General features: G+C 42.2%; 1 protein-coding gene across 2 annotated transcripts in view; it reads right to left on the reverse strand.

Annotated features, from left to right (window-relative positions):
- Nucleotides 1-6,588, reverse strand: part of LOC126161688 (uncharacterized) — a 475,857-nt gene extending 469,269 nt beyond the window's left edge. For both annotated transcript variants that reach the window (XM_049917704.1, XM_049917703.1), the window contains exon 1: nt 6,500-6,588. The gene's annotated coding sequence lies outside the window, so the exon portion shown is untranslated. The remainder of the gene's footprint in view (nt 1-6,499) is intronic.
- Nucleotides 6,589-24,250: the final 17,662 nt, after the last annotated feature.

Here is a 24,250-nt window from a genome sequence, read left to right on the forward strand (position 1 = left end):
CACAGGCAGTACATAAAATAAATTAAAAATATCTACGAAAAATTCACAGGAAAGTTCCCTGAATATATCCCGGAAGACACACTCAGTAGGTTGTATCATCGTTGTGCCACGTAACGGTCACCGACAGGGTGTCAAAGGAGGAATGATCAATTTCAGCGATCTGAAGCAAAAAACTTCATATAGCCCTATTCCGAATGGTCTCTGAGATAGATTTTGGGCCAGTGACTCACACGAATGCGACTTACCCACCCAACCTCTTTGAAGTTTTATTTTAGCCCAACCTACTTCGTTGTTTTCAACTTCATTGCCCGGGATGCCTTTCTGTCATTAAACTTGCCCGTTGAGCGCACATTGTCCACAGTCTGTTATAAGTGAAGTAGTACGAGACATTGAGAGGATATCAGAGGGAACCACCGTTTAACTGTGTTTGTACACGCGTTGGCTAACATGCTGCACATCTACACTAATGGAGAATATGCGTAAATGGTGAATGTTTACGGCTTCTGCGATGGTTGCTCTGTGACACTGTCGAAGAATACCGTCGGCGCTTTCCAACACACCGAATTCCTGATCGTAGAGTGTTTACCAGAGTTTTCAGCACATTGCGTGAAACTGGCATTCTTCCAATTCCCCATGTTTATTCTCATCATGTAGTTCAACAACCCGCGCAGGAACAGTAACATCTTGTTGAAATGGTGCAGCGTAGTTCTACTACCACGGCAAGGCGACTTCTGCACTTATCAATCTTCAACGAACGCGTGTGTGACGAACTACACTACTGGTCATTAAAAGTGCTACACCAAGAAAAAATGCAGTTGATAAACGGGTATTCAATAAACAAATATATTATACTAGAACTGACATGTGATTACATTTTCACGCAATTTGGGTGCATAGATCCTGAGAAATCCGTACCCAGAACAACCATCTCTGGCCGTAATAACGGCCTTGATACGACTAGGCATTGAGTCAAACAGAGCTTGGATGGCGTGTAAGGTATAGCTGCCCATGCAGCTTCAACACGATACCACAGTTCATCAAGAGTAGTGACTGGCGTATTGTGACGAGCCAGTTGCTCGGCCACCATTGACCAGACTTTTCAAATGGTGAGAGATCTGGAGAATGTGCTGGCCAGGGCAACAGTCGAACATTTTCTGTATCCAGAAAGGCCCGTACAGGACCTGCAACATGCAGTCGTGCATTATCCTGCTGAAATGCAGGGTTTCGCAGGGATCGAATGAAGGGTAGAGCCACGGGTCGTAACACATCTGAAATATAACGTCCACTGTTCAAAGTGCCGCCAATGCGAGCAAGAGGTGACCGAGACGTGTAACCAATGGCACCCCATACCATCACGCCGGGTGATACGCCATTACGGCGATGACGAATACACGCTTCCAATGTGCGTTCACCGCGATGTCGCCAAACAGAGACGCGACCATCATGATGCTGTAAACAGTACCTGGATTCATCTGAAAAAAATGACGTTTTGCCATTCGTGCACCCAGGTTCGTCGTCGAGTACACCATCGCAGGCGCTCCTGTCTGTGATGCAGCGTCAAGGGTAACCGCAGCCATGGTCTCCGAGCTGGTAGTCCATGCTGCTGCTAACGTCGTCGAACTGTTCGTGCAGGTGGTTGCTGTCTTGCAAACGTCCCCATATGTTGAATCAGGGATCGAGACGTGGCTGCACGATCCGTTACAACAATGCGGATAAGATGCCTGTCATCTCGACTGCTAGTGATACGAGGCCGTTGGGATCCAGCACGGCGTTCCGTATTACCCTCCTGAACCCACCGGTTCCATATTCTGCTTACAGTCATTGAATCTCGACCAACGCGAGCAGCAATGTCTCGATACGATAAACCGCAATCCCGATAGGCTACAATCCGACCTGTATCAAAGTCGGAAACGCGATGGTACGCAATTCTCCTCCTTACACGAGGCATCACAACACCGTTTCACCAAGCAACGCCGGTCAACTGCTGTCTGTGTATGAGAAATCGGTTGGAAACTGTAACGTCTAGTAGATAAAAAACATATTATTTAGTAACAAGAAAATTATATGTATAATATTGTGTTATTGTATAAAATTATGTATTTTTTTATTATTATTTATTTTAGAGAATATCTGCGTCGGCGAGTAATAAACCGCCACAGACGATAAATATCAAACAAAGATTAGAAGATGTAACTAGTATATAATACATGACGAACATTAATTTATCTGTCTTCTTCTTCTTGGAGTTAAGCGAGTAGGATATCCTGTGACGTTGTGTTGTACGCTAGCGTAGCATTCTTTTGTCAAGACTGAAAAATGTACGCCATTACGTGCGCATTTTAAAGGTGTGTAACAGTTAAAGTATTTAAATGTTTGAATAGAGTTATTTAAATGAAAACTTGCATTATTAATTGTTATAGCTTACTTGCATATTATCCCATCCTGTTGAGACATTTTTCAGTTATTTAAATATTATCTGTGGTGCCGAGCTGCGCGGCGAACGAAAGAGCCGCTGCCGCGGAGCATTCAAACTACTTCAAATAGAATCTATCATACCGCAAGGAAGCGGGAAAGTAATAGTGAAATAATATTATTTCTTTTAGCTTCCGGACTTGCAGTGCAGAGCAGCAGATTTTATGATGTGTTGCAGGTTGACGCGGGCTGCTGATAATATATAGCTAACAGTACAAAAAAGATAATATGTACCTTCAAAATCTAATAGGAATCTTGCTGTGCTCGGTTCTGATCTGGCAAACTTTATAGTGAAAACGTATTTTTTCAATAAGAGTCTCATGTTCTTGTGCTAGTCGTGGTATTGAATGGTGTTTTACCGAGAAACAAAATCCACTGCAAAATCTTGTTGTTGAACAATCATACGAACTGGAACATCAGTATTCATAACAAAGTAAATTTCATTTTCAATAACTATAAAATAGGGAAGATATGTTGATTTTTAGAATGAGTTACAGTCACGAAAAATGTTCCTTGAATAGAAGGCCAGATACAGAACAATAAGAACTCAATATATTCTGTTTTGTTAAAAAGTAATGATGGTAAAGAAATTCATAGCACAGCATTACTAAAAGATATTTCGCGGCTCTTTTCATATATGCGTTGTTACGCAAATAATAATAATAGAAAAGAGTGACACGAACGACGCGAAAAAACTTTCCTCATGTCAGCACGTTGTAGGTGTCGCCACCGGCGCCAACCTTGTGTGAATGCTCTGAAAAGCCAATCATTTGCGTATCACAGCATCTTCTTCCTGTCTGTTAAATTTCGCGTCTGTAGCGCGTCATCTTCGTGGTGTAGCAATTTTAATGGCCAGTAGTGTACATCCGGAAAACTTTTACCCATTTCACATATAGCGTGTTCACAATCTCTACATTGCTGACAATGTTACACAACTTGAATTTTGTCTCAGCTTAAATCACAGTCGTCATTTGATTTGTACTATTCACTAATTAAGCCTGTTTACACGGAATGGAATCAACAACACACTTAATAATCATCGATGGTTGTCGAAAAATCCACACGCTATTGTGGAAACCAATTTCCAATTTTGTTTTCCCACCGGTGTTAGGTGCGGTTTGTTTTCGGATTAATGTTTGGTGCGATATGATCGGCAACATGTTCATAGATCCGGTCATTTTAAAGGAGCGAATCTCGGGATAGAATTACTTACATTTTTTGAGAATTTCGTTTTTCGAACAGCTTGAGGAAGTTCCTTTGGCAACGTGGACTGCAGTGTACTACCAGGAGTGTACTTTTAGCAACATTCTTCCTTCAATGTACTACCAAATGTGTGAGGGAACACCTCAACTACACTTACCTTTATTACTAGATTGGTCTTGGTAGTACAGTTAATGGGCCACCAAGATCGCCAGATCTTATGCCAGACGATCTTTGTTCATGATGTTGGATGAACTCTGAGCGTAAAAAGGAAGGTTAATGCGAGAAATGAACTGCTCGGTCACATCATGGGCACTGCTTCTCTCATTACGGCAAGTGCAGAGGCACTCATACAAGCAACACATGTTCTATCAAGAATGCACAAATGTAGTGAAGTTGACTATGGGATATTCGAACATTTATTGTAAGCTGTTCAACAGCTGTAGTGTGACGTGTATGATAACGCTTAGACGTAGATGTGTTAGAAAAACAAAGACTGTGTAAAACTCATTTGTAATGTTTATTGTTGTATACGCGCAAACCTGGCAATGTATTGAATAATACAGAAAATAAATAACGACTTCATGACAGTGTCGGAAACAATTCGGAATAGGGCATATGTCCATATGAAGTTTCTTGCTCAAATAATCGTTCCTGCCATAGCCTTTAATATTGGCCGTTCCTCCTGGGACACCTTGTATAACACCAAATCAGAAAGGGAGATTCGACTTGTTATTTCACGTGAAGGGGCAAATATGATCTCAACTTAATTTAGCAGATATTCAAGCAGTGATATTTTTGAAGCTGTTCTCCTTCAGGAAATTTAGTAACAGATACTACATTTGTTGATCTCAGTAGCGCTTGTTAAAAGAAAGAGAGAGAGAAAAAAGGAAGTGTACCGACAAGTGTCCTAAATGTAATGGCCTATGCCTCCGTCAGAGTTGTACGACGCTATGTTTACAGGACAATAGATGAAAACAGTTTGATGTTAAAATCTTGGCCTAAATCTTACATAATGTTGTTAGCGAAGAATTTCACTGCAAACAATGAAAGGTTGTATATGAGTGCATTAAGCTTTTCCAGAACTCTGGAATATCCTTACGAAGAACATCGTTCCATAAATACGAAGAATAATAGAGACATACTTGCTTCAATATCTTAGTGGACAGAAGAAAGTTATAGGTAAATTCTCTCCCTTGTAGGTCCGATCACTTGTGGAATATCTTAGTTCGGTTTATTGAAGTACCGGACGGTTTAGTACTTTACGCGTATATGCACTGCAAAGATACCCTCAGCCAGCCCATGTGTACACACTGAAAACAATGAAAACCGATTAAAAGACAATACAAAAATTATGAAACAAAAGAAAAATCACACGAGAGGCCAATTTTCGGTCCACAGAATTATTTGTTGAGGCCGACAGAGAAGAACCGAATGGAAGAAAATTGCTTTAGTGGAAGTGTGGTCTATGCGGACCTTTTTTTTTTAATAGCTTTGAACCAGAGAAGCTACCCGGGATGCGGGGGCTCTTTGTAGCGAAGCGTCCTTGGCAATAAGTCTGCGGTACCTGGCTTCGGTCCCAAATTTCGCTTGCGCGCCAACATAGGGTTCACCTAGTTTCTTCTGCTGGGTTCCTCAGCCAACAAAAATATGGCAAGGATAAAAACCCATTTCTTCCGACACGCGTAAGCGGTCTGCTCACGTTACTCGCTTTGAGTTCCTTCGTCTGCTTGACGGACCTGTCTGTTTATTCTAACAGAGTTTTTGTCGCATATGTGTGCGAAATGGTTCAGACTGTTACAAAAGTGGCGCTGGTACGCGACTTCTGTATCACATGAAAATTCCCCCGAGTCCGAAACTAGCTAGCGGCAGAAACATGATTATATACACATATACAAATAGCTGAAAAGAGAGGAAGTGCTGTGATGCAATTAAAACTTTTTATAGGAGAAGATTCATCGATGGATGAAGTAATAGGCTAATTTATTTAGGAACAAAGCAATCTAGATGGAAGAAGCTTACTGCTGTAAAAAATTTGGAAATTTGTGGTAAGGACTGTGGGACCAAACTGCTGAGGTCATCGGTCCCTAGGCTTACACACTACTTAATCTAACTTTAACTTACGCTAAGGACAACACACACACCCATTCCCGAAAGAGGACTCGAACCTCCGACAGGGGGTACTGCCATATCAAACAAAAAATTATTTTGTTCTCACTTCACATGCGTTGAAAATTAATAATTTATGACTAAGTAACAGTCACAATTTATTCAGTGGTTCACCGATGGTCTTCTACACAGATGCAGTTGACGAACGAACCCCACACGCTGAACTTGTCCACATCCCCTTTCAGCAACAGATGGCCCGCGAGAATCATTACTAATATTTGAAATGAGCGGATCAAACAGAAGTATGACACATAACCTTCGAGTGTTTACGGAACCCTCAGAGTTGACGCCGGCGCCCTAAGAAGTCCCGTGCTGCAGTTAGTGACCGACGCATTCAAATCCTTTGTTCTTTACTATTATTTAGAGACAGGACGAAGTCCCAAACGGTTATTTCTCACCTTCCACGCCAGCACAGGCCGACAGACAGTTGCCAACCTGTACACAAATAACTGCCTTTTTCCAACATTTGGACAGCGGCAATATATGACCGCTTTCTTATCCGTGGGTATTATATCTGAATTGTTGATGTATTCGACGACAGTAAAAAACGCTAAAATACGCGCAAATTTTATTGTAACGATAGAGACCGGGTATCATAATAGGCCGTATGGGACTGTGGCCTGTTTACGTGGTATTAGGCTCGCGGAGCGGCTCCTACCTGTTCGTATCCCGGACCGCGGCTCTCCGACTCTCCCGCAGACGTCGCGACGCGCTGCCGGCGACAGGCAAACTGAGCGCAGTCCCAAGATAGCGCAACAGCAGCAGTAGCAGCAGCCGACAGGAATAGCGGGCTGCGCGCGCACGCCGGCGCTGCCAACCCGCCGCCTCCAAAATACCGACGGCCGCCCTCCACCGTTCTTTGTGTCCGTCCGCATCACGCAGTGCTATTGTGCTCGACTCTGCCACTTAGCGTGCATGTTATCTCTATCAGAGGTGTCATATTGTGTTATTACGGTTGGCGACTTGTCGCAATATCCGTCTATTTATTTTCAGATCTATGTTGCTAAATGGCTGATCCGCGACGTGGATTCAGTTGCAGGTTGCGTATCTGACGGTTTCAAGGGACAAAAGAAAATAATTCTTAATATTTCATACAGTTATTGACCGAATTTAAAAAAATTTAAAATGCCATCATAATCTACTCATTAAGAGCCTTAAACTAACTCTGGTATTACAGTTCCAAACTGTGCATGGTGCTCATATTACCCAGACTATATTCACTCAGTATTTGCAAAAAAGAGCATTTAGCGATCTTCAACGAAGTTAGAACATAATTTCAAACCTTTACGAAAGTTTTCTCTCTGACACCCCCTCACACACACACACACACACACACACACACACACACACACATACAAAATGAAGAAAGGAAATATATTTATCGCTTCTTACATTTACCCTGTTCATGCAGTAAACTACAGCATCAGACCAGACGTTTCAGCTTACTACTTACTTACTACTAACTCTATTCGCAACACAGTTTGAAGACAGTATTCACACAGACCACGGAATGTACCAGCTTTTTACAACGTGTAGTTCGGGAGATAAGGCGCTTTACACATGGGAATTTGTTTCTTTAAAAAATCGGGGGCATGAGGGTTTATCGCTACTATTACAGTTTACCAACAGTTCCATAGACAATGCACTCCAATCCAATAAGAGCTGCATTAAAAATGTGGACATCTATTAAGGCGTGGCGCCACAGATGTCATATAGCCGAGCCGGCCCGTGTGGCCGAGCGGTTCTAGGCGCTTCAGTCTGGAACCGCGCGACCGCTACGGTCGCAGGTTCGAATCCTGCCTCGGGCATGGATGTGTGTGCTGTCCTTCGGTTTAAGTAGTTATAAGTTCTAGGGGACTGATGACCTCAGATGTTAATTCCCATAGTGCTCAGAGCCATTTGAACCCTTTTTTTTGTCATATAGCAGATTTCTTTTTTCTTCTCAGGAAACGTTCTACACTCCTGGAAATGGAAAAAAGAACACATTGACACCGGTGTGTCAGACCCACCATACTTGCTCCGGACACTGCGAGAGGGCTGTACAAGCAATGATCACACGCACGGCACAGCGGACACACCAGGAACCGCGGTGTTGGCCGTCGAATGGCGCTAGGTGCGCAGCATTTGTGCACCGCCGCCGTCAGTGTCAGCTAGAGATGGGCAAACTGAAACACGTAAATGTGTTTCGAAACAAATGAAACAGTACAATGTAATGTTTCGATACAGTGTTTCGAAACAGTGAAACAGTTTGTTTTGCAATCTAATAAACCTACACATTTTATCATCTTTTTTTTTTCTTTATTGATTTTCAATTCCCCCCCGTAAGGGGCGGGCAGGCAGCAGCTTACTACGCTGCTCTACAGCCTACAGACTTTTTGTAAATAAAGGAAGAAGAAAGAAACAAGAAAAACAGGCGATAAAATGGCGATTTAAAGTGAAAAATGGCGTAAAATTGCGGAAAGTTAAAACAGAAAGCAAAAGGGGTTGGCAAAGTAGATAAAAGACACAGGAATCAGACAAGTAACACAGTAGACACACAATTAAAAAACATGGCGACAGTCTGGTTTCTGTTCGCAAGTAATAAAAAGCACACCCAGCGACAGTATGATGGCTGTTCGCTACACTTCCCAAAAGACACAACACGGAGCACGCACTGGAAAAACACACTGTAAAACACTGCATGAAAAAGGCGGCACAAAGATGGCACTCCCGACCCAAGGCAGATGGGGGGGGGGGGGACCTGGAGTAGGGGGAAAAACAAGGAGGGAGGAGAGGAAAAAACGAAAAGGGGGGGGGAACCAAGGAGGGAGAGGACTAATAAAGGGGGAGAAGGGCCGACGCGAGAGTGAATGAGAGGAGGCAGAGGAGGGAAATGTAAAAGGACGCGGGGGAGAGAAGGGGGCAAAGAGAGGGGAGGCGGAGAATATCATCTTGAATGTCTACTGTTTATATGGACAAACACAAATGAGGTGCGAGAACGCTAATCATATCGCAGGAAGTATGAAACTATCACTTAGGCGTCTTGGCAGTTTCGTATTTCCTGCAGCAAATGCGCTGCTTTTGTGTCATGTGACTTTCATACTTTTCAATTGGCTGAGGAAAGCCTTAGCTGAAGACAGAAGAACCACCATGAACGGAACTGGAGGTAGGAGCAAACTGCAGAAACAACAGATAAGCTACTGGGATTCCCACATTCCATTAGTATGGCTAATATACCCATCCTGATGATTTCCATGCACACAAAGGGAATCATTGTGGATAATAGACACAGTGACTATAGACTCACAAATAACGCCAAATAATTCGAATAAATAACAAAATATAACAGAAAAAAAATTTTGTGTTTCAAGGTGTTTCGAACCGTTACTATGAATTTACGATGCTTCCCGTTCACCATTACACTATCAGTGATATGTCAAACAGATTGTTTGCAATTATACCTGCATCAAATTTATATACATGTCTAATAACTGTCACTCTACGCCTTTTTTTATTTAAAATGTTGTAGTCTTACTTGCGTTTCTTAATATGATTACTGTACATGAACAGAGAAGCGTATGTTATAAAAAAAAGTGTAATTTAACTGAATGATTTTCACATATTTATTATTTTGAATGCGAATAGTATGTGTTGTTTTATTGTTTGGTTAGTGTTTATAAAGCAGATGTTACGCCATTTCGGAATAGGACAGTCAGCTAGATACGAAGCTTTATTTTCGGATACCTTGAGCTTCATGCTATTTCTTGTCAAAAGATTTCGACACTCTTGAAAGTGTTTCATGAAGTGGTATGTTGTGTTTCAGTACCTGTGCCGAGCCCGAATCTCGTCCGACACAGCGCGGAATGAAACATCACTGTTTCGATACAATTAGTCCGTTCCTGGCGCAGGTGGACTGAAACAGTCTTATTTTGAAACAACGATACAGTTTCTGTGTCTGGCTCGAGATCCGAGACAAGGGCGGAATGAAACACCACTGTTTCGAAACAGTGAACCATAGCCGTTCAGAAATACTGAAACAGTTCCAGGTATCGATACACTGTATCGAAACATAGAAACAGTGGCCAAGTCTAGTGTCAGCCAGTTTGCCGTGGCATACGGAGCTCCATCGCAGTCTTTAACACTGGTAGCATGCCGTGACAGCGTGGACGTGAACCGTATGTGCAGTTGACGGACTTTGAGCGAGGGCGTATAGTGGGCATGCGGGAGGCCGGGTGGACGTACCGCCGAATTGCTCAACACGTGGGGCGTGAGGTCTCCACAGTACATCGATGTTGTCGCCAGTGGTCGGCGGAAGGTGCACGTGCCCGTCGACCTGGGACCGGACCGCAGCGACGCACGAATGCACGCCAAGACCGTAGGATCCTACGCAGTGCCGTAGGGGACCGCACCGCCACTTCCCAGCAAATTAGGGACACTGTTGCTCCTGGGGTATCGGCGAGGACCATTCGCAACCGTCTCCATGAAGCTGGGCTACGGTCCCGCACACCGTTAGGCCGTCTTCCGCTCACGCCCCAACATCGTGCAGCCCGCCTCCAGTGGTGTCGCGACAGGCGTGAATGGAGGGACGAATGGAGACGTGTCGTCTTCAGCGATGAGAGTCGCTTCTGCCTTGGTGCCAATGATGGTCGTATGCGTGTTTGGCGCCGTGCAGGTGAGCGCCACAATCAGGACTGCATACGACCGAGGCACACAGGGCCAACACCCGGCATCATGGTGTGGGGAGCGATCTCCTACACTGGCCGTACACCACTGGTGATCGTCGAGGGGACACTGAATAGTGCACGGTACATCCAAACCGTCATCGAACCCATCGTTCTACCATTCCTAGACCGGCAAGGGAACTTGCTGTTCCAACAGGACAATGCACGTCCGCATGTATCCCGTGCCACCCAACGTGCTCTAGAAGGTGTAAGTCAACTACCCTGGCCAGCAAGATCTCCGGATCTGTCCCCCATTGAGCATGTTTGGGACTGGATGAAGCGTCGTCTCACGCGGTCTGCACGTCCAGCACGAACGCTGGTCCAACTGAGGCGCCAGGTGGAAATGGCATGGCAAGCCGTTCCACAGGACTACATCCAGCATCTCTACGATCGTCTCCATGGGAGAATAGCAGCCTGCATTGCTGCGAAAGGTGGATATACACTGTACTAGTGCCGACATTGTGCATGCTCTGTTGCCTGTGTCTATGTGCCTGTGGTTCTGTCAGTGTGATCATGTGATGTATCTGACCCCAGGAATGTGTCAATAAAGTTTCCCCTTCCTGGGACAATGAATTCATGGTGTTCTTATTTCAATTTGCAGGAGTGTATATAAATGCTCCAAGGTACCAAAAGCGTTTTCATGCAACATCTCATAAAGCAGTAGTTGACTTGGCAGCATTTTTATGTATAAACCCCACAAAGCTGCTTACATCTTCGTTGTTCAGGTAGTTCCGACAATACATCTCCGTCTATCAAAAAATGGTTCAAATGGCTCTGAGCACTATGGGACTTAACATCTATGGTCATCAGTCCCCTAGAACTTAGAACTACTTAAACCTAACTAACCTAAGGACAGCACACAACACCCAGTCGTCACGAGGCACAGATCCGTCTATCAAACTCCAGAATTTTAAACGATGACGTACTATCGCAATGAAAATACGTCACCGTCTCGTAGACTCTAGAATTTTAAATGAAGGTGGTTCTGTCACAACTAGTTTCTGAACAAGGAAGATTTTAACCGCTTCGCTGTACGTGTATATAATGTCATTTATAAAAGTTGTCGAACACAACTTAAATGAAGAAATTATCTAAAACTTTTACAGTTGTATGTTTTTCCAGTATTACTATCGGTGAAAATCTCTCCTCCTGCCCAGAACGTGGTGTTGGTATCTCCGAAGTATTACTTTCTTTATTCTAGTATATTTAGAAAAAGCTTTTGACATTGTTAACTGTTTTATACTATTTAGGATTCTGAAGTTATAAAGAATAAAATATAGGGCGTGAAACCGTATCTATGATTTATATGCAGCCATAAAATGAAAAAAGCGAAGAATGTTAGGATTCAACGTGCCGATGAGACCGCCGCTCTTCGGATTAAGAATCCAGTTTGTTACACACTGTGCCACATCGCTTAGCTTCAGCTGGAAGAGAGTGAAGAACGGGAGGCAGCGAGTGGGACGGGGTTGTAGCCTAAACACATCGTTAATCAATGTTTACGAGCAGCACGCTGTAGATCAAACCAATGGAACATTTGCAAAGTAATTAAGCCCCATCGAGAGTCAATAAAAGTGTTAATGTTTGACAGTGATTCTGTCGAAAACGGTTGGTTCAAATGGCTCTGAGCGCTATGAGACTCAACTTCTGAGGTCATCAGTCCCCTAGAACTTAGAACCACTTAAACCTAACTAACCTAAGGACATCACGCACATCCATGCCCGAGGCAGGATTCGAACCTGCGACCGTAGCGGTCGCGCGGTTCCAGACTGTAGCGCCTAGAACCGCTCGGCCACCCCGGCCGGCTGTCGAAAACGGCAAAGGGCTTGGAAGATCACTTGAACGGATTGGGAAGTGTATTGAATAGAGACTGTAACAGGGAGCTCCGTGAAAGTGAAACATGGGTAACGGAGTGTATCCAAATCAAGACAAGAGACGTCGAGAAACTGGATTAGGAAATGAGGCACTAAAAATAATGAACGATTTTTGGCATTTGAGCAGCAAAATTACTGACAACCATAGAACTAAAGATACATAAAATAATACGAATTTTTCACTCTGTAGCGGAGTGTGCGCTGATATGAAACTTTCTGGCAGATTAAAACTGTGTCCTGGATCAGACTCGAAACCGGGACCTTTGCCTTTCACAGAAAAAGTCCTGAATTCAAGTCTTGGTCCGGCATGTACTTTTAATTCGCCAGTAAGTTTCATATAAAATGCAGACTGGCTATAGTGAAGAAAGCTTTCTTGATAAACAGAAATTTATCTGTATACAACGTAAGTGTTTTAGGTAGTATCTTACGAAAGGCTTTGTCCGAAATGTGTGAAGTGCAGCCTTCTGTGGAAATGAAACGTGAATGATAAACAGTAGACACAAGAAAAGAATAGATGCTTTTGAAATGCGATGCTACAGAAGAATGCCGAACATTAGATGTGTGGATCGGATTGTTAGCGTGAATGCTGCATCAAAGCCATCTTCAGGTTGAAGACTACAACATCTGGTATTCGCTGCGAATTAGCGCAAACTGAACATAAATAAATTCGACCTACGGACTATTTTGGATATTATGGCTTTTTGAAGAGGTCTTCTACGAATGTTTCGTCCTAGTGGATTAACTGGAATACTGTGGCTTCGTAGAATCAGTTTTGACAGTTAATAACCAACAAAAGTTCATCTTTCAGATGTGCACGTGGACGACGTGATAGAAGTTTAGCCACAAATCAAAACACCTAGGAAATGCACAGTATGGCACTGACTAATTGGAAAAAAGTGTCTGAAACTTCCGACGCCAATGGCATTTTAGAAGAAAAGGGTACGGTATATTTTACATGAGCAATAAACTGCTAGAAAACATAGTGTAAGATAGGCTCTACATTAACAGAATTGTAACCAAAAGCAGCGGTGAAAGTGAATTCTTCAGTGACTTTAGGGTTATCTTAAAGAGTCGATATTCGCCGCGCCGTGAATAGGACGAGTGCCCTCACTTCACAGCGAAAACGAAACTACGTTCAAAGCAGTGCTTAGATTTCGATGGCCATGGATAAGTGTAGGCAATCATCTGTTTATTTTGGATACTTGTTGATTACCTTTCAAGAATTATACAGGCCGTAAAAAATTACGTACACAAATTTGTAGAATTATTAGAGGAGACAGAGAAACACTTACGTTATGTGACACACATGTAAAGATGAACTGTTTCTGCACTAACAGTCCTCCAAGAGTTTGACGCCAAGTTGTTTCGACCGCTTCGTATGCAACATGTTGACGTTAGAATCTGACTTACAACACATTGTAACGTCCCCCTCACTTATCGACGTTAATGACAGTGAAAAATTAAACCGCGTGTACCTAATGGAAATATGGGAAAAGCAATCGTCACCGAAGTTAATCTGTCAGTAAAGAGGGAGGAAAGAGTTACATCTAAATGAAAGGAAAAATGCAAATGAAACTGGTGGAAATTAATTTTGAAAAGGGGTAAAGTTAATAAAGAAAGTAAATGTGCGGCCGTTACGTTAACAATTAACTAGCGGTAATTAGATATTTGGTCCGCCCCTCGTGGTCTCGCGGTAGCGTTCTCGCTTCCCGGGCACGGGGTCCCGGGTTCGATTCCCGATGGCGTCAGGGATTTTTCCTGCCTCGAGATGGCTGGGTGTTGTTGTGTCGTCTTCATCATCATCATGCATCCCTATTACGGTCGGAGGAAGGCAACGGCAAACCACCTCCATTAGGACCTTGCCTAGTAAGGCGGTGTGGGTCACCCGCATCATTCCCCTACGCTCTGTAAAGAAGCATGGGACTTCATTTCCATTTTTTTTTTTCAGTTAGATATTTGAGATTTGGGGAAAATTACGGTCGCCAGTCCTATGGACAATTACTATAGTAACTGAAAAAGAAAGGTTATTGCACATACAATTAGCACTACAAGTGTGGCAACTGAAAGTTGACACGTGTAGTGTGAAAACTGAAAGTTTGTCAGAAGTAATAAATTTCTCTACACTCTGACTTAATTTAGCAAAAGAATTAATAAAACCGGAAAATTGAAAGTTAATTTAGTGACTGAAATTAGTAGTGAGCTTTGTTTCTGAAGCACATCGAAATTCAGTAAAATACGGTTAGTCTTGGGCTACCTCAACAATCATTTCAAAAGCTACTTGAATCTATGCAATTTAGAAATAAGAGATTTAACTTTGAACTTGAATTAAAGGATTCTGAACAATTAACAATAGTAAAATTTAGTACGTGCCAAGCTGAGCTGCAGTCACAGGTAAGCTAAAATACGGTAACAAAGCTCGCACTCTTAATTTGTGCTTGTGTAATCTAAATTTTGTAGCCAGCTATGAATACCTTAACTGAACTTTGAAATTAAAGCAATGAAATCGAATGATATTACTTTAATGCTGGCGTTTGAATTTCAACGACACTCGGGTCCATTCTGGAAAAGGAAGGGACCCCGCTCGGTAATGCAATTGGGACAACGAGCAACAAAGGTTCATGCTACGTTGCTGTAATTAGTTGAGACAAAATTTAACAGTTTGAAAAGCTGAGGTCTGCCATACAGTTCTAGAACTTTACGTGCTACCAGTCTTCCTTGTTGGTTGATTGAAGGTTTGAAATCGTCGATCGAGGAGGTGGCGACACTCACTCATTGTCGGCCGTCGCTGTTGCAGAAGCTGGATGTTGGCGCGCCTTCTTCTCGACACGGCACCAGGCGAAACGGGCTCTTGATGTGCGCCAGCTAATGCTTCCCGTCCGCGACACCGTGTCAGAAACTAACATAGCAAGTCGAGCGCAATTACATGCTGCCAAATCCCGAAAGCGCAGCAACTCGCGGGAGCGTCACGCAACACACCTGCTCTACCGCACTACTCCAGCCAGACGCCCCTCTGCCCGCACTCCACGTGACAGAGTTAACACTACCAAAGATCCTAAACATTTTGGTTCTCCACACGACCTATCGATGTATTCGTTCGATAGCATAGTTATCCCTAGGCAAGACCCAGCGTAAAAATACAAATAATATTTACAACACAAACCAATTATACATCGACATAAATGCATAGTAAATAAAATAGTAAAACAATTACAATACATAAAGGCACAGAAATGTTATATCTTCAGGTAACGAAATAAGGAAAAAAATTTGCAGTGCAACAGATGGAAATAGGAGGATATGCATTTCCGGCGTTACACGTACCCCACATTGTCTGAGGATGTTCGTGTAACCTAAACAGACTCAGAAAATGTCCCAAAAAGGAAATACATATGCTCAAAACATCAAGAAAATTTAGCATTAGGCAAATTAACCATAAACCAATTTTTAGACCATAATAATTGAGTGGAGACACTCCTAATCTTATTCCACTCTGTCATCTTACACAAAGGAAAACAGGTTGACAACATATTAAAATTCAAGAAAACATAGAAAATGGTTTAGCTATTCAAAAAATCAAAATTCCTAACAGTATCAAGAAATGGAATACTATTTACAAAATTAATCAGAGTACATGGTCATAAAAAACAGTGAAAGGTCTCTGTTGGATTCCTTTCATGTTTAATTTCTTAAATCTGTTGCCATTTATGGAATAAATTCCTCTTCTAAATGTACTGTGGCGTTTCTGACTATCTGGGAGGAGACTGAGCAGTGGAACGTGTTACTTTTACACATAAACAAGAACGATCTGTCACACTACTACACTTTAAAGCACAGTTTATATGTAATTCTTATATGTAATTCATGTCACACAGTCTCATACGGAACCTACATCCGCTTTCTTTTATATACTGTATATGATAAGATACTGTCATCCCCCTTCCCTTTTGTGTGAGAGGATGAATGAGCATTTGTATTTCTAGTTGCATGCTTGAGGGTAGCAGACAAGGCTGTCTGCTAGAGAACAGTAGGACCAACGTCGGAACAGGTAGCTACGCTTCCTAAAAGCAAAGAGGTTTCTATTCTTAGTATGGTCCTGTCCGTCCGTTGTCATGTTGGTATAGGAAGCTGCCCCTCTGGCCACTTCCGTTGGTCTTTGTGAGCCACCCCTCAGGAAGCACGCTCGGCAGTAGGCAGTTGCTGTGTGGCCGTGGCGAGCGTCTGAAGTGGTAAGATCTCCGGCTAAGCGCGTGTCTGTTAAGTCCGTAGGACAATGGATTTCTTAAGTTCAGCCTAACTGAAAATTTAATCACCTTGATTTCAGGTTTAGCTCTAAAATATCTAATGCTATCTTAAAGTGCAGCGGAGTGTAATTCTCGTGTTAAATTCAGATTATTTTGCGGTAGTTGCTTTGTTACTACTTTGTGAGTAAAGTGGAACCACGTGTTGATCAGTAACTCTAACTAAGTTCATCAATCTTAAATGCGAATGTTTGTGTGATTATAACGTCTCGTCTTGAGAATATTTTTTTAATATAGCAACTTTTCTTTATACTTTTCTTTATGTTCAACCCACGTGGGGTGTACTTTGCGAGACCAGTACCACGTGCTTATATAACTGTTTGACCCATCAGTTAATAGTAAGACGTTAGTAACCAGTTCAAGGTTTTTCTTTTGTCAATTGCTTTTCGATCTAATTTTTTTATTTAAAACAAAATATTAAGTCTCACTTTGTTCTTAAAAATTGTGAAAGACAATACTAAGTGGTATTATGTATGACATTTTGTAATCACATAAGGATGATAAAAAAATTTTCTGTGAATGCAGTTGAGAACATGAAAGCGAACCGGCAAAACTCTTAAGAGACAGCGGGAGCAGCCGGACTAGTTGTAAACTGGCGGGTTTCCCGGCGGGGCCCCGCTGTCATCCGGGCCACTTTGGGAGCGCGGCCGACAACAAAAGGAGAGTAAGCGGCAAACACTTTCCCTTGTACCTGGAGCTAATGGGCGGCCGCCCCGGGCGACCCTTCCTCGAGGCGATGACCTGAGATGGGCGAGCGGTCCACCGCGCGGAAATCCATCTGCTGGCAACGCACCACACACACGCGACCGTGACGAGACGGCCGCGGTGAAACAACACAAGGGGCGTGGAGCCTTTTGACAGGTACTGCCCAGAGAAACTTGCAGACGTCAACGACGCCTATCAACATCTCCTGACGGATGCCCACTGTCAAGCGACAGTAAATCATGGTTCGATGTTCTCAGGTCGCTAAGGGTGGCACAAAAGAAGAGCCATTAAGTGTCATCCTTGCCCGAGAATATCAACCTGGCGTGTCAAACGAGGATACCGCACGAATTTGACAATACAAACATGGAAACAAATCGAGATATACGTGACACGAGAGAAACTTCATGAGAGGGCAGAGACGGCGGGATCGCACGCAACAGATGGACAAAAATCCCTACTGACAGCTGCGGCGACGAACCCCCCCCCCCTTTCCCTTATATTGTGCCTCGGAGCAGTGGAACTACTGAGTGTGTCAGTGAACAGTGATTATACGGTTCTTAGTCCAGTGCATATACGTGTGTTTCTGTCAGAGAAACTCTGACTCGTGTGTTTTGCAGGAGTTCGATTTATTGGTGTTTATTAGACTGACTCTTGTATTTTGCAGGTGTTCTATTTATCTTTTTTTTTAGTCTTTGACTCTTGTTTTTTGCAGGTGTTTTATTTATAGGTGTTTTTTTTTTTGTTTTAGATGTTGACTATTGTACTGTTTTATTTATCAATGTTTGTTTTTGTGTGATGTATTAGATTTGTGATATTTTGTTTCGTAAATTCATTGCTGTGGCATTGCTTCGTTTATCAGTCAGATAGCTTTTTATTCTCATTGAACTGTGATCGATTAGCCTTTGCATGGGGCATATTTACTGTGAGGAACCCCTTAAGGGTAACAATCACATAATTATTGTAGTTTCAGTATAATGACACAGTGCTCATTGTTTGCTAGCTAATTGAAATATAGTAGAGTGATTAAATGAGTGCCACATAGTTATTTTAATTCTACAAATTATTAGTTTTATACGATATAGAATTTTTTTGCGATAACCACTTTGTAAAACATGTTTTTTCTCTTATCATTTTGTTGCTTTTGCAGATTGTGCATTGTTATGTTCTGCTTTTTAATACCGATGTTATTTGATGTTCTTTTTTTAATTGCTGTGGCACCTTTGCTATTTTCATAAATTTTGCTTGTTAATAAACAGTCATAAATTTTCCTGTGATCAGTTGGCTCTTGCAATGAGCAAATACTGGTGAACTCCATAAGGGTAACAACCAGAAATTGTTTTCATATTAATGACACAGGAACCATTGTTTTTACTTGCTGACCGAATTAGGTCTACACTACCTTTTAAATAGGTGTCACAGATTGTGTTCTTTTTTTTCTGTTTGAAATTGGTAGATTCTAAAGATGTGTTGAAATTATTGTGTTTTAGCAAGTAGCTGGTGTCCTTTTGCCTTTTCTTTTACACTTTTGGTTTAAGTAGGGTGTGAGAAGCCTGCTTGGGAATGTCCTAGCATGGCTAGAAAATTCCCTGCACAGTCTTTTCCCGGAGCGTTGGGGTTATGAAAGGTCTCTGTTGGATTCCTTTCATGTTTAATTTCTTAAATCTGTTGCCATTTATGGAATAAATTCCTCTTCTAAATGTACTGTGGCGTTTCTGACTATCTGGGAGGAGACTGAGCAGTGGAACGTGTTACTTTTACACATAAACAAGAACGATCTGTCACACTACTACACTTTAAAGCACAGTTTATATGTAATTCTTATATGTAATTCATGTCACACAGTCTCATACGGAACCTACATCCGCTTTCTTTTATATACTGTATATGATAAGATACTGTCATCCCCCTTCCCTTTTGTGTGAGAGGATGAATGAGCATTTGTATTTCTAGTTGCATGCTTGAGGGTAGCAGACAAGGCTGTCTGCTAGAGAACAGTAGGACCAACGTCGGAACAGGTAGCTACGCTTCCTAAAAGCAAAGAGGTTTCTATTCTTAGTATGGTCCTGTCCGTCCGTTGTCATGTTGGTATAGGAAGCTGCCCCTCTGGCCACTTCCGTTGGTCTTTGTGAGCCACCCCTCAGGAAGCACGCTCGGCAGTAGGCAGTTGCTGTGTGGCCGTGGCGAGCGTCTGAAGTGGTAAGATCTCCGGCTAAGCGCGTGTCTGTTAAGTCCGTAGGACAATGGATTTCTTAAGTTCAGCCTAACTGAAAATTTAATCACCTTGATTTCAGGTTTAGCTCTAAAATATCTAATGCTATCTTAAAGTGCAGCGGAGTGTAATTCTCGTGTTAAATTCAGATTATTTTGCGGTAGTTGCTTTGTTACTACTTTGTGAGTAAAGTGGAACCACGTGTTGATCAGTAACTCTAACTAAGTTCATCAATCTTAAATGCGAATGTTTGTGTGATTATAACGTCTCGTCTTGAGAATATTTTTTTAATATAGCAACTTTTCTTTATACTTTTCTTTATGTTCAACCCACGTGGGGTGTACTTTGCGAGACCAGTACCACGTGCTTATATAACTGTTTGACCCATCAGTTAATAGTAAGACGTTAGTAACCAGTTCAAGGTTTTTCTTTTGTCAATTGCTTTTCGATCTAATGTATTTTAATTATCAAAATTATTGTGGAGTTGTACGCTTTGTGTAAACCAAGTTGACCACGTGGAGCATGTGGTGTAATCATCAAAGTAGCCCTCAGCTATTCTTTTTGCGAAGACTTCACAAAGAGTTAATATGAATTTAGTATACCAGTGTGTGGTAATTACATGACGGACAGGATTGTGGTATGAACGTAATTTCTTTGGGTAAAAACTGAATCTGTTGGTTGTGGTTAATTTCTTCTTGCTTATGTTTCAATGTTCTTCGTGTGTTATTTTATGAATGGAGTGTTGTATGCAGTTTTCCAAATCTTGGCTCCATATTTTATGTGTTACGTAAGATTACAATCTCACATTCTTTTCAATCGTAAATAAGGCACCAGCTCAGTTATAACTCACGTATAATATGCTGAAATTTCAATGAACAATCTTAAAATAAATTTCCAAATATAAACTGATTTCTTTCTTTTTATTTAAATTCTCCTTTTTATATATATATTTTACCGGTTTTGTATGACTATTAAAAGATTATCATTAATGTTAGTCTGCTCGGTAAACCTAGACTAAATATCTGATGAAACAGTTGCCCAGTAATCCACGGTTAACGTCCCCAGACAGATCACGGCTTTTAACCCACTTTCATTGTCAATTAGCACCGATTTCAGTATACCAAAATTAAAGTTACAACCTTACACATCAGCATACCAAATTAAAGTTACAATATTACAACAGGTATATCAAAATACGCAAATTAATAATTAATTACATAGAATACACATTTTATATAACCTTTTCATAATTAATACTCTCGCCATGAGAGTCCACTTACGCTAAACAAGAAAATAATATACAGCAGATCGGTAAAAACAGAATTGTTGACAGCAGAATTCTTTCACATCAGCTGTCCGGGAAGAAAAACTACTCCGCCTTCCGTACCCGCAAGTACAAATAATGCCGACGGCGGCACAAGAGCCGAGCAGCGGCACAAGAGCCGACAGCGACTCCGCCTCGCCAGTATTGTTGCGTCCGCCTGTGCGGCACGCTTGATCTCACTCGCCCTTGTAACGGCACTTCCAGAACGTGCATTTCACTGAATTCTTTCGGAAAAACTCACTCCGGAGTAATCTCAAGGAGTCCATTAATACTATCACAGTGGATAACTCAACAATGTCCATCATCACACACACGTACTAGCCTGAAACTTAAAACAGCGTCTAAATACATCGGCAATGACTAGTAAATCACATATTTATGAAATCTTACAGCTGGTTACAAAATCATATTTACATCTTAATCTACTGTGACTCAGCTGAAAACTTAAACTAGCAGCTTGTATTTTTCAATTGATTAATAATCAGTTAATCTTAAATCATTTAATCAAAATTAATTATTAATTACGACTTCTTTAATGACCTCTTGGTCAGGCAAAAGCATGGCAACCTAGCAAATGGCTGGTTCAAATGGCTCTGAACACTATGGGACTTAACTTCTGAGGTCATCAGTCCCCTAGAACTTAGAACTACTTAAATCTAACTAACCTAAGGACATCACACACATCCACGCCCGAGGCAGGATTCGAACCTGCGACCTAGCAAATCCTTAAATCTTACACTCTATATTTACATACTGTACAAATTACCCATTTTGTGGTATTAATCAATCCCAGGTTGGTACAATTTCAAGTCTACAATGTTCCGTATACCTAATAGTTTTCCAGAGCTTGGATACTCTAAGCAATAAGCATTTGTGTGGGGTATACCAATGACTTTATATGGTCCATTATAAACAAACTTAAATTAAGAGATTTCATTGCCTATCTCGCTCGATTTCTCATGAGCTTTTACAAGTACTAACTCTCAGATTGCAAACTTGCAAAACGCGCTTTAGCGTCATGACGACGTAAGCGAGTTTCGGCTTTTAGCTTCATTACTTCTCGCAAACGATCTTTTTTCACACCAATACTAATGTCAATCCGTGGAGGGAATTTGCTTATCTCCTCCACAAGTCCCAGTTTGTCTGAACACACTCTCTTATTCCTCATTATTAGTTCATACAGGCATCGTCTTTGTTCGTGTGTTACGTTTGACACACCGTCTACAATACTTCGCAATTTACTTTCTACACTATTGTCAATGCCGAGATTCCTTACGTTGCAGTAGTTCAAATTCATACCTACGTCAATAGCATCCGGCCAGTTAACAATGTGTGTAGGCTGGTATTGCCTATGCACACCGTCTCCTGCCTCGTCAAAACTAACTACTATTGTTTTATCTTGTGACGTACATGCCAAAGTTTTGCTTTCGCAATTAATCACTGCACGGTACTTTAATAGCCAATCTAACCCGATAATTGCTTCTGTAGTTAAGTCTGGCACGACGACAAACTCTTGTTCAAATCGTGCCCCACATATCTCGAAGTTGACAAAAATCTGTTTTGTGACCGGTTTACTGGCCTTCCCAGTAGCACCGATAATTTTCACTCCTGTTGCTGGCATAACTTCGATCCCAGGTCTGTCTTTCAGTAACTCAAATATTTTCCCAGACACAGCACTCAGTTCTGCACCGGTGTCAATCAACACGTTTAGTTGTAGGTCGTGCATATTAACAGACACTACTATCTGTCTACACTTGTCCTCGACTGTTTCATTATTTTCCCACAGTAAATCCTCGTCTATATCCAGGTCATTCCAGAAAAAAACCATCCGGCTTTGATCCTAAATCCGGCTTATCTGGCGGCTTTTTCAGCCTCTGTTCACATACAGTTTTAATTTCAACACGTTTGTCCTGAGGCTTAGTTTGTAGCTCCGCCTCCAATACCGAAACCTTTTCCTGTAACTCGTCAACTAGTGAGTGTTGCTCTGCTATCAATTCACTAATTGTCACCTTCGTTGATTCCTCTTTGGCCAGATTGATCTCATCTGCCAATCTACCTGGAGGAATATGACCAGTAGTATCTGCAATTACTTCCTCTGGATCTGCGCAACCCACACTGCTACCGTCTGACCGTATAACGTCAGCTCTAACCTCATATACGCTGCAATCTACGTGCTTTTCTACCAATCGTGTCCGGCTATCACTAAAATTCTCGTAATCTTTCTCCTTAGTACTTTCGCAATGTTTAAACTGGAGTTTTGCGTCGGATGGGTCGGCCACTTCTAACACTATAACTTTCGGTAAAGTCTGCCGGTCAGGGCCAGAACTTTACGTGACCAGTTCAACATCCAACTCTTGCGGTATGAAACACGACGAATCTTGCTCGTGCTCCCCATTAACATCAACTATTTCTGGTAAAGCCTGCCGGTTACGGCCAGAACTTTCTATCATTTCACAAACACTATCTTCCTGCGGGACGAGACGCGGAAAATCCTGCACGCGCTCCCCATAAACACTTCCCCCATACAGGCCCCTATAATCTCTTAGTTCGTCGTATAAGCGACCGAACTGCCTTAACCAGACCTCATCCCTCTCTGTATCCCCTCGCTCTATGACGGACGTTTTATCCGACATCTGATCTTCTCTCAACGCTTGCGAATCATTCTTAAACTCAATCTCCAGTTCCGCTGTGGGTGTTACAGCTGCCACTTTATAATCGTTTTCCGGAACACTGCTTAAATTGTTCTCACTGACAGTGAATGTATTTTCTGCTGCCGTGTCTACAGCTGATCTACTACTTGTGGGCGCACTCCTTTCTCTTTACACTGGCACACTCTCCCTCCGTTGATTATTCCATACGGAATTTTCATAACGACGACACCTTGGTTTTCTACTGTTATTGGGCCGCCAAAATTTCTCCACGCTCGGTCGGCCCCTCACCGGCGCGGCTAATGGTTTCCTTGTCTCGTCCCAGCAGATACGCTCCCCGGATGCTGCTGAGGCGGCTGATCACACCCTCTGGCGTTATTTCTATTCTGCGATGCCCGTATCACGCTAGTATGATACTGGTTTCCGTCATTCCTGTTATTATTTGCATTGTACCGATTGTCATTACGGCCCGAACCACTATTGTTATTGCTGCCAAGATTGCGGTATGCATTATTCCCATAGTTATCATTGTTGTGGTTGCTGTGGTACCCGTTGTTGTTACCACGGCGTCTACCACTGTCGCGATTATTGCGCCAATTGTCCTCGTCCTCAACTCTTTCCAGGAAATCATTGATTGTCCTGTAATTGCTTCCT

This window comes from Schistocerca cancellata, chromosome 2 (genome assembly GCF_023864275.1).
Source record: "Schistocerca cancellata isolate TAMUIC-IGC-003103 chromosome 2, iqSchCanc2.1, whole genome shotgun sequence".
Lineage (NCBI taxonomy): Eukaryota > Metazoa > Arthropoda > Insecta > Orthoptera > Acrididae > Schistocerca > Schistocerca cancellata.